We start from the raw sequence: 14,653 nt of genomic DNA, 5'->3' as shown, positions 1-14,653 counted from the left end.
AGCGCACCCGAACCAGTCAAGTTTCCCACACCTCTCCGTCTGCGACTCCACTGCCGCGTCTTCCCCATCTCAGAGTCATTCTAGTCTGGGGCCTCGCGGTCGTCCATCGGCCTTGTTGTGCTCGGCACGGTGTGGTCAACATGGTCAACAACCGAGAGTCATCGGAAGATGACTGTACGTGAGAAGCTGACAGTGGGGGCGCAAGACGCCCATGGACGCATGCATGCAACTGCATCCTTTTTACCCTGAAAAATAATGTTTTCTACCCGTGACTGCTGGGACTCATGAGCTACATCTCGCATGCAAGGAAGTGTGTCCATATTACGGGCAAAAAGAAATGATTTGCCCCCTGACTACTGGGACCCACCAGCTACATCTTCGCACGCAAGGAGTGCCTGACAATCGGGACCCACCAGGTCGAAGCGTACGTAGCATTGTCATTCTGGTCGCGAATGTGTACGTACATACGATCGGTCTGTCTGTAGACTGCAGCGATGAACCAAGGCCACGTAAGGAAGGGCACGTGTCGTAGTAGAGGCGCGCATGTGTCGTAGTAGAGGCACGCACATAGCATGTACACGTACGTACAGTGGCCATATTTCAAGAAAGTAAATACGACCATGTACATACATACGGGCGGGGTCTCGAACACCTACTCACGCATATCTACGGCCAGGGCTCGTGTACATGGCTGGGTCGGAACGAAGAACCCGGGCCGTCGTGTTCATCGGGAGCCAACCGGCTTGGATGGAATAGGTGATGGAAACGAGGCCTGGCGTATCGCAGAATGGATGAAACGGCCTTTTGTTCGACCGTCCACGGTCGAAATGGGATCCCGTTCATTGGGAGGGGTCTGGCGTACCGCCAAACAGAGGAAACGGACCTCCTACGGTGGAAACAGGGTCCTGTTAATCGGGAGGGGTGTGGCGTACCGCAAAACGGAGGAAACGGACTTGTGTTGGAGTGCTACGGTCGGAACGGGGGTCCTGTTCATCGGGAGGGGTGTGGCGTACCGCAAAACGGGACTCCACAGGATATTGTTCATCTCCATCGTTGTCCTCCTTCAGCCTCCACGGGCTATTGTTCATCCACCGTCGACCTCCTCCAGCCTCCACCTGCGACTATTCATCCACGAGCTCCTGTTCATCCAGCCTCCACCGGCTACTGTTCAACCAGCCCTCTCCACGGGATCCTATTCAACCACTCTCGGTGTCAAAACCGGCAGATCTCGGGTAGGGGGTCCCAAACTGTGCGTCTTAGGCGGATGGTAATAGGAGGCAGGGGACATGATGTTTACCCATGTTCGGGCCCTCTTGATGGAAGTAAAACCCTACGTCCTGCTTGATTGTTCTTGATGATATGAGTATTACAAGAGTTGATCTACCACGAGATCAGCTAGGCTAAACCCTAGAGGCTAGCCTATGGTATGATTGTATGTTGTCCTATGGACTAAAACCCTCCAGTTTATATAGACACCGGAGGGGGCTAGGGTTACACAGAGTCGGTTCCAAGGAAGGAGATCTACATATCCGTTTTGCCAAGCTTGCCTTCCACGCCAAGGAGAGTCCCATACGGACACGGGACGAAGTCTTCAATCTTGTATTCCCCAATCTTGTACCAGGCTTCAATGACGATGAGTCCGGTGCGCAGATTGTCTTTGGCATTGCAAGGCGGGATCCTCCTCCGAATACTTCATAGAAGATTTTGAACACGAGGATCGTGTCCGTCTCTGCAAAACAAGTTCCACATAGCACCGTAGAGAGAATAATATTTCCAGAAATCTAATCTGCTGACGTATCCCGTAGCGTGACATCACACCACAGCCAGGTCTTTATTTGAATCGTTTTTCATAACCTATCTCAGCGTGTTTCGCGAGGCGGTTTCCTTGGCACATCTTGTCGAAGCAGAGATCGTGTCCCCTTATTACGGGATTCCCATCAATATGGACGTGGGTAACCCAACCGTGCCATCAATTATGGCGCTTGGGGGATAAGCGAGTTTTACCAGGCTGGTGGGGACGCATAGTTTCGTCCGCCCTTATAAAGGGATAAGGTTTCACCTTTTTCTACCTAGACCTTCTTCCTCCTTGCTCATCCATTCTCGCACACTCGAGCTCCAGCGCCCAAGTCCACATCCTTCTCTTCAACTCTCTCCAAACATGTCCGGAGCGGGAGGCAAGTGGATGGTCTCCTCCATTACGGAGGGACACATCAAAAAACTACGTGGGGCCAGATACTTAACCGCGGATATCGCGCACCGGCTGCCAGCCGCGGGGCAGATCGTCCCTACCCTGGAACCTTACAAAAGGGTGGTTTTCCTCCCCCACTTCATCCACGTACTGGGGTTTCCCCTCCATCCATTTGTCCACGGCCTTATGTTCTATTATGGGCTGGACTTTCATGATCTGGCCCCGGATTTCATCCTCAACATCTCGGCGTTCATCGTCGTGTGCAAGGCTTTCCTCCGCATCCGGCCCCACTTCGGCATGTGGCTGAAGACCTTCAATATCAAGCCGAAGGTAGTAGGCGGCCAACAAGCGGAATGCGACGGAGCCATGGTGGGAAAAATACCCAACGTTACATGGCTCAAGGGCTCCTTCGTGGAGACCATAAAGTGGTGGCAATCGGGGTGGTTCTACATCACCAAGCCGCGCGACACCAACTGGGTGGTGGCCCCCGAGTTTCGATCCGTAATCCCCATGCGACTCACTTCCTGGAAGGAGAAGGGCCTGTCCTGGGGCTCATCGGTGGAGCTGGACGGACTCCAGAAGTGTATTCGGAACATGATAAGCAAGAAACTTAAGCTTGTCAACATATTCCAGGTCATGCTCTTCCGCCGGATCCTCCCGTGTCAACAACGGGCTTTCAACTTATGGGAGTTCGACCCGGCCCAGCACCAGACTCTACGCGATCTCTTCGACACGACGCATAAGGACGTCTAGAAGGTGCTGTTCAATGGCGCCAAGGTCCCCCCTTCTCTTACCGAGGACCGCGGGCTAAGCGCGAAGCGCCATGTGAATCCGGTAAGTTTTGTACATCTGGTAGGGTATTTATATCCCATAGCTTAACCACGTGCGGGGTCTGAGCTCCCATGCCTTTGACAGGACTGGGTGGAGACATCAGAGCAGATTAACTATCCGGCCCCTCTGTCCGAAGACCCAGCAGACGCTCTCCTGACAGAGATGCGAACTCCGACTCCTTATGAGGTGCCGGAGAAGACCAAGAAGAAGGCCACGGGAACCTGAAAGAGTTCCCGGCGCTAGGTGGTATCGGACTCATCGTACGATAACTCCGAGACGCACTCCTCCCGTGAAAACGACGAGGAGGAAGATGGAGATTCTCCTCCTCCAGCCGGGGGAGACAAGAAAAGGAAGGCCGCCCCAACCGGGGAGGCCGAAGGGTACAAGAAGGGAAGGACTCTCCTTCCGGACTATTCCACCACCGCCGCTGACGGCGAAGACGAGTGGTTACTCAGGGCCAAGCCCTTGGTGAAGTCGTAAGTATTCGGATACCAGAGTAACTCATAGCGTACTTTTGTTGCACTGCTTCTCCTAATGTCGAATATGATTATGCAGTCCGCCCCGAGCCCGTATCGACGTATCCTCGTCGGACGGTTCCTTGGACTCGTCGGATATGAATAGTGATACACTTCCAACCGCCTTCTCTCCTTGCCCTACGGACAATGTCGAGGTATTGTCTCAAGGGGCACCGAGCCGGGGGGAGATAGTCCCGGAGGCGCCTCAAGGCGACCTTACGGACTCCCGGCGCAAAGGGAGCAAGACTCCCCAGGGCTCCAAGTTCGGCCCTCAGCCGAACACCGCGCCGGAACCTCCAGTGGTTCCGGACTCTAGCAGGCGGCCCCCTTCCAAGAGGGGCAAGCCGCCCGTGCTGATGTCCTATGTCCATCCAGAGGCACCGGACAACCTGCTGGGAGTGCTTCGCCGTGCTTCCATCGACGAAGAGCACCACACTATTATGAGTGCAGTGATCGAGAAGGTTCAGTCCGCCAAGAGCGGACTTACTGAAGCCTGTGCCAGCCTTCTAACAAACTTTGAGGTAAGTATTTAAAATATAGGAAAATATTACCGCATAGACAGTAGCCCCTGATGCTCTGTTTGGTGTTCACAAAGAAAAGCCGAATAGAGGATCAAATAATATCTGCAGGAGTCTAATATAAGTATGTCTATATGTGTATGCAGGCTTCGCTGCTGACCTCTGCCGCACTGACTGCGGAGGTCGCTGCACTGAAGCAGAACCTCGAGCGGTCCGAGAAAGAGCTCGGTCTTGCCAAGAGGCAGCTCGAGGAGAACAAAGGTAAGTAATACATTGTATATATATATAAAGATGCGGTTGCAAAAATGATAGGATCATCATGGATGTGCCAGGGGCCACGATCGAAGTGGCGACCCTGAAGCAAGCGCTGCCCGAGGCTGAAAACAAAGTGGCCAAGGAGCGCACCGAGCGGGAGAAACAAGAGGCACGGGTGGGCGAGGTGCAGCAAGAGCTCCAGGCTCTCGTGAAGAAACACGAGACTTTGGAGCTTGACTCGAAGACGTGAGAGTCCGAGCTTGCCGCGGCCCTCAAGAGCACGAAGCATGCCAAGGCTGAAGCCCAAAAGGCCCTCCAGGAAATTGAGGCAATGAGGAAGATAGCGGTAGGTAAGGCATTCATTATGCAAAGCAAGCATGTGAAAGTAAATTACTTATTACTTACCCGAGTCCGGAGCTCTCCAAGAGCATTCGCAGATTTGCCCTGCAGCGTGTCAGATGCCGCAAAGTACTACCAGGCCGAGGAGGGAAGCTCGACGGAGAAGTTGTTCTGGTCTCAGTATACTAGGACCGAACACCCGATGCCTGTGAGCGACCAGCTGAAGCAGCTGGTCGAGCTGCACAAGGCGGCCGAACAGGCCATGAGGGGCCTTCTAGTCCGGATGTGGCCTGGCGACTCCCTTCCCAACAGCTACTTCGGCCTGGTGAGGCGTCTTGTGGATGCCCTCCCACGGCTGGAAGTCATACAGCGGTCCGTCTGCATCGATGGTGCACGCCGGGCTTTTGCCCGTGCGAAGGTGCACTGGGCCAAGATGGACGCCGAGAAGCTAGTGAAGGAGGGGCCGCCGTAGGGCAAGGAGCATCACCACCCTGAAATTTATTATGAGGGTGTCCAGAAGGGTGCCCGTCTTGTGGCGGACGAGTGTGCGAAGGATGTTATTTTTGAATGAACTTGCTCATGTGATCATGTATTATCAAAACTTGTTCATATGCGCTATGCAACGCTTGTTTGAATTTAAAATACTACCTTCTTTGCGGCTGTTTATCAAATCTGAGAGATGTCCAGACATCGGCTTCTGCCCCCATGCCACGAGTGGTGGGGTGTTCGGGATAAATCTAAGCACTCTTTTTCCCATTGTTGGGTCCTTCGAGGGAGGTGCTTAGCACAACGAATAAGGCAATCAGACTATAATGCTTTATCACTCTAACTTAGCCATAGAAGTCTACAATTTTAAATTTTGGCGAAGCCCCTAGTATTCAGAAGGCCAAATTCGGGGCACTATACATGCCTAAGCCGGACAAAGCCGACTCCTCGCCCTAAGCGGCATAAGTCTTTAGGGACTCGAAACCTCTCGAACAGCGACCAACTCTCACCTTATCATGACTGTCAGTTTTAGCTTTCTCTACTGAGGTGCTTGCCCAGATGAAGCGGGGCACAATCGCAGTAGTTCTCCCAGTGCTACCTTAGCCGATATAGCGGAACGTAAGGTACCAAAACATGGGAGCCGGGCAAACCCAACTATTGACCCAAGACATGATTCGGAGCTGATACATATAATGCTATAAGTTCGGGGTGCCGCACTATCGAAAGTGTTAGGAGTTCTCACGCCGTATTATGGGGTACTCTTAAGCCCCTGGTGTATTGGCCGTACCAGAGTGTACGGGTGCTGAATGTCATTAATGAACATATATATAAAAAGAATAGGGAATGCGGTAATAGTCTAGTGCTATGCATTGTTTATTCAAAAAGGTGCGTCGAAGCAGAATGATACAAGTAGTGCGATAAGCAAAAAGTAGGACTATTTAACATGTCCCCTCCAAGGGCAAGCTGGGGAATGGTATTTAAAGCAGGTATTTTACTCGTTATCAGAGACCACCTGGGAATTCCATGATGCGATGTAGCTTTCTACCTCCTTGGTTGTTGTATCGTGTGTCCGGCAATCGTACTGTCGGACGGGGTTTCCAGAGAGTAAAGTCCTGAAAGAGAGAAAAAATAACAAAGCGGGAAGCCCCTAGTGCGGTTGAGCCGCGTCTTGGGGTGTGCCGTAGTCGTGCCCCCCTCCCCACCTATGCCCATGGTATTTTTCAATGCTTAATTATTTACGCATGGCATGGATTTCACAGTTTGGCTGGGACTGGGGTGGGGGCCGCATTGCTATGTGAGCTCGGAACGTGCCAGGCGTTCTTGTTGCCGATTACTCCAGGCGCGCTTGAAGGTGTCTGGGTGTTTAATTGCCGAACTGGTGGATTGCCTTAACAGGCTGCTTTGTGCTTCTATTGCGAGGGCCGCAGTGTGCTCCTCCGTGCGGAGAAAGCACTCTGTGTTTTCATTGACTGTGATGACCCCCCGAGGTCCTGGCATCTTGAGCTTGAGGTATGCATAATGCGGTACCGCATTGAATCTCGCAAATGCGGTTCGCCCGAGCAGTGCATGATAGCCACTGCGGAACAGGACTATATCGAAGATTAACTCCTCGCTTCGGAAGTTATCCGGGGATCCGAAGACCACTTCCAGCGTGACCGAGCCTGTGCAATGGGCCTCTACACCTGGTATGACGCCTTTGAAGGTTGTTTTTGTGGGTTTATTCCTTGAGGGGTCTATACCCATTTTGCGCACTGTGTCCTGATAAAGCAGGTTCAGGCTGCTGCCGCCGCCCATAAGGACTCGAGTGAGGTGAAATCCATCGATGATTGGGTCTAGGACTAGTGCGGCGAATCCACTATGACGGATACTAGTGGGGTGGTCCCTGCAATCGAAGGTGATCGGACAGGAGGACCATGGGTTGAACTTTGGGGCGACTGGCTCCAACGCATATACGTCCCTTAGCATACGCTTCCGCTCCCTCTTGGGGATGTGGGTTGCGTATATCATGTTCACCGTCCGCACTTGTGGGGGGGGGACCTCTTCTGTCCTCCGGTGTTCGGCGGCTGGGGCTCTTCCTCGTCATCGCTATGTAGCCCCTTATCTTTGTTTTCGGCATTTAACTTGCTGGCCTGCTTGAACACCCAACATTCCCTATTGGTGTGGTTGGCTGGCTTGTCGGGGGTGCCGTTTATTTGGCACGAGCGATCGAGAATACGGTCCAAACTGGACGGGCCCGGAGTGCTTCTTTTGAATGGCTTTTTCCGCTGACCGGGTTTAGAGCCTCTGAATCCAGCATTAACTGTCGTATCCTCAGTATTGTCGTTGTTGATGCGGCGCTTGTGTTTGTTGCGACATGACCTGCCATTGCTATCCTTGGTATCCGAAGTACCATGGTTCTTTGATGTGTTATTGCTGTGAGCCAGCCAGCTGTCCTCTCCCACGCAAAAGCGGGTCATGAGTGTCGTGAGGGCTGCCATAGATTTTGGCTTTTCCTGGCCAAGGTGCCGGGCGAGCCACTCGTCGCGCATGTTGTGCTTAAAAGCTGCTAGGGCCTCTGCATCCGGACAGTCGACGATTTAATTTTTCTTTGTCAGGAACCGTGTCTAGAATCGCCTAGCCGATTCCTCTGGCTGCTGAATTATGTGGCTCAAGTCATCGGCATCTGGTGGTCACACATAAGTGCCCTGGAAGTTGTCGAGGAATGCGGCTTCCAGATCCTCCCAACAGCCAATGGATTCTGCTAGCAGGCTGTTGAGCCAATGCCGAGCTGGTCCTTTGAGTTTGAGTGGGAGGTATTTGATGGCGTGTAGATCGTCACTGCGGGCCATGTGGATGTGCAGGAGGAAGTCCTCGATCCATACAACAGGATCTGTTGTGCCGTTGTATGATTCGATATTTACGGGTTTGAAACCCTCTGGGATTTGGTGATCCATTACTTCGTCTGTGAAGCATAGGGGGTGTGCGGCGCCTCTGTACTGGGCTATATCGCGACGCAGCTCAAATGAGTCTTGTCCGCTGTGTTCGGCCCGGCCGGATTTACTTTTACTGTATCCGGCATGACGGTTATCGTCTCGCGTAGTGGCGCGCCCTCGTGATCCGTAGATCGATCTTGCGTTATTTGCTTTGTCCTCCAATACGTCTCGTAGGTCTAGCGTGTTTCCCCGTGCCTTGACATTTTTATTTGAGTGGCGTCGGGGGTGCGGGCTGAGCTTTTGGCTGAAATGCCTCTCTGTCACGGCCACGAGGTGGCCGATCAGCCACGTTATACGCTGGAGATGTAGGTTTTAATGCTTCCTCCTCCAGTCGGGGTAGCAACCTGCACTTTGGGTAACTCTTGGAGGGGCGTTCGAGTTCATATTCCTCGGCCGCAAGGACTTCAGTCCATTTGTCAGCTAGCAAATCTTGATCAGCTTGAAGCTGATGTCGCTTTTTCTTAAGGCTATTTGCCGTGGCTATAAGCCGGCGCTTGAAGCGATCCTTCTCGACGGGATCCTCAGGCACGACAAATTCTTCATCGTCGAGGCTTTCCTCGTCTTCGAAGGGAGGCATGTAATTATCATCCTCTGCCTCTCCATCTGCCGCTCTCTCGGGAGGGCTGGCTTCTCCATCCTCCTGCTCTAAATCTTGCTGGAGGGGATTGTCGTCATCTTCGGCACTGTTGGGAGTGCTATTATCTCCTGTGCCGGTATCACCGCTTTTGCCTTGGCGAGACTTAGATCGGCACCGTTGACGTCGGGGCTTGGGTTGCTTCTTGGAGGGGTCATCCTCCGCTGTCCCGTCGCCATTGCCTTCTTTGGGTGTGTCCACCATATATATATCATATGATGAGGTGGCTATCCAGTGCCCTGTGGGCAGTGGTTCTTGTTTGTCTCCTGCATCGTCGTCCATACTGTCGATGTCTTCGGAGTGGAAGTCAAGCATGTCGGTCAAATTGTTGACAGTGGCTACCAAGTGGGTGGTGGGTGGGCAGCGAATTTCTTCGTTATCCGAATCCCAATCCTGCCGCACATAGTTCGGCCAGGACTCTCCTGACAAGCAGAGAGACCTTAATGAGTTCATTATGTCGCCAAAGGGCGAGTGCTGAAAGATATCCGCGGAGGTGAACTCCATGATCGGTGCCCAGTCGGATTCGATAGGCACGGGCGCAGGCGGTTCGGAGTCCGTGGACAGGGAAGAATCCGGCAGTTCGGCGTCACGGCTCCCGTGAAGGGTAAGGTTGATACTCGGCTCGATCGCCGCTGAGAATGCGGCCTCCGCGGTGGGATCTATCCACCCGTCCATGGATGGCGCAATTGGCTCCGAATTGAGGGTCGGAGTGGTTGCCGATGCGATCTCCTGAACACTGTCCGATGGTAGAGCTAAATCATGCTCATAGTGAACGTGTGGCGCACTCGGTAGGGGCTCGAATCCGTCGAAGATCAAGTCTCCGTGGATATCGGCCGTGTAGTTTAAGCTTCCAAACCTGACCTGGTGGCCAGGGGCATAACTCTTGATCTGCTCCAGATGGCCAAGCGAGTTGGCACGCAGTGCGAACCCGCCGAATACAAAGATCTGTCCGGGGAGAAAAGTCTCACCCTGGACTGCATCGCTATCGATGATCGAAGGAGCCATCAAGCCTAATGATGATGACACAGAGGAACTCTCAATGAAAGCACCAATGTCGCTGTCAAAACCGGCGGATCTCGGGTAGGGGGTCTCGAACTGTGCGTCTTAGGCGGATGGTAACAGGAGGCAGGGGACAGGATGTTTACCCAGGTTCGGGCCCTCTTGATGGAGGTAAAACCCTACGTCCTGCTTGATTGTTCTTGATGATATGAGTATTACAAGAGTTGATCTACCACGAGATCAGAGAGGCTAAACCCTAGAAGCTAGCCTATGGTATGATTGTATGTTGTCCTACGGACTAAAACCCTCTGGTTTATATAGACACCGGAGGGGGCTAGGGTTACATAGAGTCGGTTACAAGGAAGGAGATCTACATATCCGTATTGCCAAGCTTGCCTTCCATGCCAAGGAAAGTCCCATCCGGACACGGGACGAAGTCTTTAATCTTGTATCTTCATAATCCAACAGTCCGGCCAAAGGATATAATCCGGCTGTCCGGATACCCCCTAATCCAGGACTCCCTCAACCACCCCTCCACGGGCTACTGTTCATCCAGCCCTCCATCGGCTACTGTTCAACCAGCCCTCCACGGGTTCCTGTTCATCCAGCCCTCCACGGGGTCCTGTTCATCCAGCGGCAACGGCCTCTACTACCACGGGGTTCTGTTCATCCAACCCCCCACCGGGAACTGTTCATCCAAACCCCCTCAACAATGCTCATTGTTCATCCAGAGGCAGCATCTATCAGCTTCATTTAGCAGCAGTAGCGAAGAAATCACACTGGGGTTCAGTTAACAACAAGGGATCGATCGATCGCTCGGGTTTAGTAACGCCCAGCCTGCAGTGCAATCGCTCGGGTTCAGTTAGAGCCCAACACCTCGCTCGGGTTTAGTTAGAGCGCAACGCCTCGCACACACGCGCGTATGTATGAGAGAAACGCACATCGCTCGGCCCTCGACCACCCACCGTAACCAGGAAATCCCCCGATATTTTTCTCGCCCTCGCTTCTACCATGGTTTTTTCCGTCATGGACAGCCCAAAGAATGTCATGCAGCTGCGTCACCGGCCCGCCCAGCACGAAAAGCCCATTTTCTATCATGATTTTTTGTCATAGAAGTAGGAGTCCACCACATCTATGATGATACCGGGTTTTGTCACAATTATCATCATAGAAGTGTCATAAGTATGACAGAGAAAAAATTGTTCAGCCCAAAATGTCACGGATGTGTCTTTTTTGTAGTGGCACCCACTGTAAACCTTCGTACATACGGTGGCACACTGACTCAGGCCGAATACAAGTGCCCAAAATATTTAAAACTGGAGGATGGTGCAGCCCACCTTCCCGATATTTTGACCGTGTGTGGTTCAGTTGTTGTTCACTTCAGAGGGTCGTGTACCACACGTGAACGTTAGTAAGCGTGACCGGGAGGCGTGCAGCGTTAATTGCAAGTTGACTCCTTCGGGCATTAAATTTTCTTTATGTATTAGCATTGCCCCTAGTATTTTTCTTCACTGGTTAAATAAAGAGTTCCATTTCGTGCACAATTTAAAATGATTTTTATGGAGAGAAAAAGAAAACCACTCCATCTATATATGTTGTAGCCTCGGCGCTTGTTTTCTAGGGTTTGCACTCTTCACATACTCTCTCCACTATATATATACATGCTGGAGCCTCAGCGCTTGTAGTTGCTCTCTTCACACTCTCTCACCCTCTCCAGATCTAAACAAGACTTCATTGGCCTCTCTCTCTCTCTCCCCTCACTGCTGGTCAAAGAGTCGGTAGGATCCGTCCACCGGGAAGGGAAGGAGGCTTAACGATGTCGCCGTCGGTGAGGGAGGGAATCCAATACCGGCGCAGTTGTTCTAGTTCACCCAGCGGCGCCGCGGGAGGGACTCCGACCCCTTCTTCCTTGCTGCCGTACATAGTATGGGCAGATTGGCCTCCGACCGCCCACTGAGCCACACCCCGAGAACCTTAAGGTATAATTTACTTATTCCACATGCATTGCTCTAGCTGCATGTGAGCTTTTTCCGCTTCTGCACTCGAATCTAGGTGTTGGATCAAACAGGAAAGTAGTGGGGAAAGTTGTATAGCATGAATCTAGGACGTGGTTCAAAGAGGAAAAGAAGGGGTAACGTATTGGGGAAAGTTGTATAGCATGAATCTAGGATGTGGTTCAAAGTGGAAAGGAAGGGGGAAAGTAGTATAGACTGGCTATCCAGCACCTACGTTTGTCGAAAAGGGAAAACAGTGACAAACGCAGTACGCACATCTGTAACGAACTGATCTTTTTGTTTTGGGGGACAAGGCTGTAGAGTTTGAGCAGGAATAGATTTGCTGCCCTGACATAGGGAAAGGTGTCTAAAGATAACAAAACTAGAACCAACACAAATATGCTCCTTGGTTGTTTGTTCATTGTTGCAACAGACTGCGCATCACCCCTTTATACATCGGTAGATGCACATGGTGCTGGTGCATCCACTATCCCGTGCAACTCTTTAGCTGTTGTTAATCTAAGGCCCTATTTGGTTAAAAAGTCCTAGGACTTTTTTTAGTCCCAACTAAAAAGTCCATAAGCGCTACCTGCTTGGTTCTAGGGACTAAACATGGACTAGAGGTTATTAAATGACATGCTAAAAGACCATGTTACCCCTAGTAATGAACTAATATAGATAAGGTGCGATGAGGGGCAGGGGCAACTGTTGGAAAAAGTCCCAAAAAGACTCTCCCTCAGGGTCTTCTTTCTTCAGTCCCAAATGCCCACTTTTACTCCCTAAAAGTCCCTGATGTTTGGTTTAGATGGGAATGAAAGGGACTTTTTTTAGTCCCTACACCAAAAAGTCCATGTTAACAAACACCCTCTAATAATGCCATTGGAAAATTAAAGCAATGCCACAGTTAAAAGAAAAATACATGTTTAACGAATTTTATTGTCAATATAATCTCTCTGTTAATATGAATCAATGCCACTGTTTGAGAAATGCTACTATCTTGCTTTATTTCCCATTTATATAAGTTAGATGCTTCTTTTTATTGGCTTCTATGTCATCACCGTTATTGACCACTAGTTGTTTCCTTTGCACCTCTGTGTAAACAGGGTTATCTACTTCACCTCGTTGCTATTGTGACCTTTTGTTGCACTGCACAAAGCACTTTTGTTTTAAGAGCGTTTTGTGCAATTCAACCAAAATGTCACACCGATAACGTTGCTTGATTGCTTGATCTTAGTGGAACTGCACAAGAGGAGATATGACTGCCTATTCGTGTTGGCAAATTTGGTTTAGATTTTCTTCTTGTGAATTGTTTGAATTCCGTGTCATGAGAGGTTAGTACTAGCCTTCTTTCACATGATTGTGCAGTGTGCTTTCATATGTTGTGCCACTTATATGGTAATGTTGCTTGATTTTAGTGAACTGCACAAATGGAGACAAGACTTCCACTATGTATGTGCACCGTAATATCCCATTGAGGTAAGATAAGGATATTTCACAACTGTCGGCCTGTATTTTGCCACTTCCATCAGAAAATTAATGCTGTTGTTTAGTGCTATACTTGTGCTCACTAATTGACATGCCAAATCTTACATTGAAGGCGAAACTTTTCTGTTATTGAACCAAGTGATGAAGGGGAAGAACAAGTGGAAGAAAAACAAAAGCAACTCTCGGTGCTGTAATGAAGCACTAGAACTGTGATGACACAAGTAATGATATAGTTTTGCATGTTAATTTATTGCTATGGCTGGAACGAGCAATTGTTTTGCCACTGATTTGATGCGTTAATGTAATATGTAATTATTTGTACTTGTGCAAATAGGGATCTTCTTTGAAGATAACATATATTTTAGTGGAACTGCACAAGAATATGTTGGAAACATTAAACTAACCGAGAAGTATATAGTAAGCATGGCAACCATAGTAGATAACAACAGATGGTTCCGGAGAAGTGCGTGATCTGTATGCTCTACACAATAAGCCTCCTGACAAAGGTTGGTACTCGCCCACGGATTTCATCCATATGATTGAGCTTTGTCATCTCTATTGGTGTTGTGCTACTGTTTATACACTGTCATGAGAAAGTGGTATTTTCCTTGAGAAGTGCTTCATCTATGTTGTTTTAAATATTTCCTTTCCTTTTTTCGAGCAAACAGCGATGCTAGCATTTAGTTGTCCTCTTGTCTTTGCACAACAGGACCATCCTCCTCTTAAGATGAATATGGAGTACGTGAAGTGCCTAGTTCTAATTAAGCCAGGATAAAGAAGCCAAGCCTCTCTTCTTAAGAAGGGAGTAGTTGAAGGATGGTTACATTATTGCCCACAAGAACAAATTAACTTCATCTTAGAAGGACTCATGGATCTCCATATTTGTTGCTGTGATGGCCAATACAATGTTGTGTTAGGATTCCTTCTGGTGAGTTCCATTTTTTTTTAAATGTGTGTTCTACATGGATCATGTAGGTTACCTGTTTAAACTGTCAATTCATAGTATAGTTTGCTTTCTACTAATCACTTTTTTTGTATTTGTGCAAATAGTGGTGCTCATCTTGACTAGTGGTGCTCATCTTGACTTCAATGGGAACTGCACAAAATGTTCATGAATACATCTAATCATTCATTTCCACCACAAGAAAGGAGGTGCCAATATTTTCAAGGCATTGCAACATATAAAGGCGAAATCATACAAGCAATGAGCGAATTTGGTTGATTTTGGTGGAACTGCACAAAAAGAACAGTTGATTTATTTAGCACGATGTGCCATGTCAATGTCCGAACTGATGGCAAACCCTGCCCATTCCACAATCATAGGCATTTGATATTTTGGAATGGGAAAACCTTTTCAAAGTTTGCTCATTGATGTACGCAAAACAACACGCATTTGACATTTTGGAATGGGACAACCTTGTCGAATATTGCTCATTG

Source organism: Triticum urartu, chromosome 2A, assembly GCF_056163025.1.
Source record: "Triticum urartu cultivar PI428250 chromosome 2A, HENAU_Tu73, whole genome shotgun sequence".
Taxonomy (NCBI): Eukaryota; Viridiplantae; Streptophyta; class Magnoliopsida; order Poales; family Poaceae; genus Triticum; species Triticum urartu.
The sequence above is the reverse complement of the archived record's forward strand: the minus strand, read 5'-3'. Positions refer to the sequence as shown.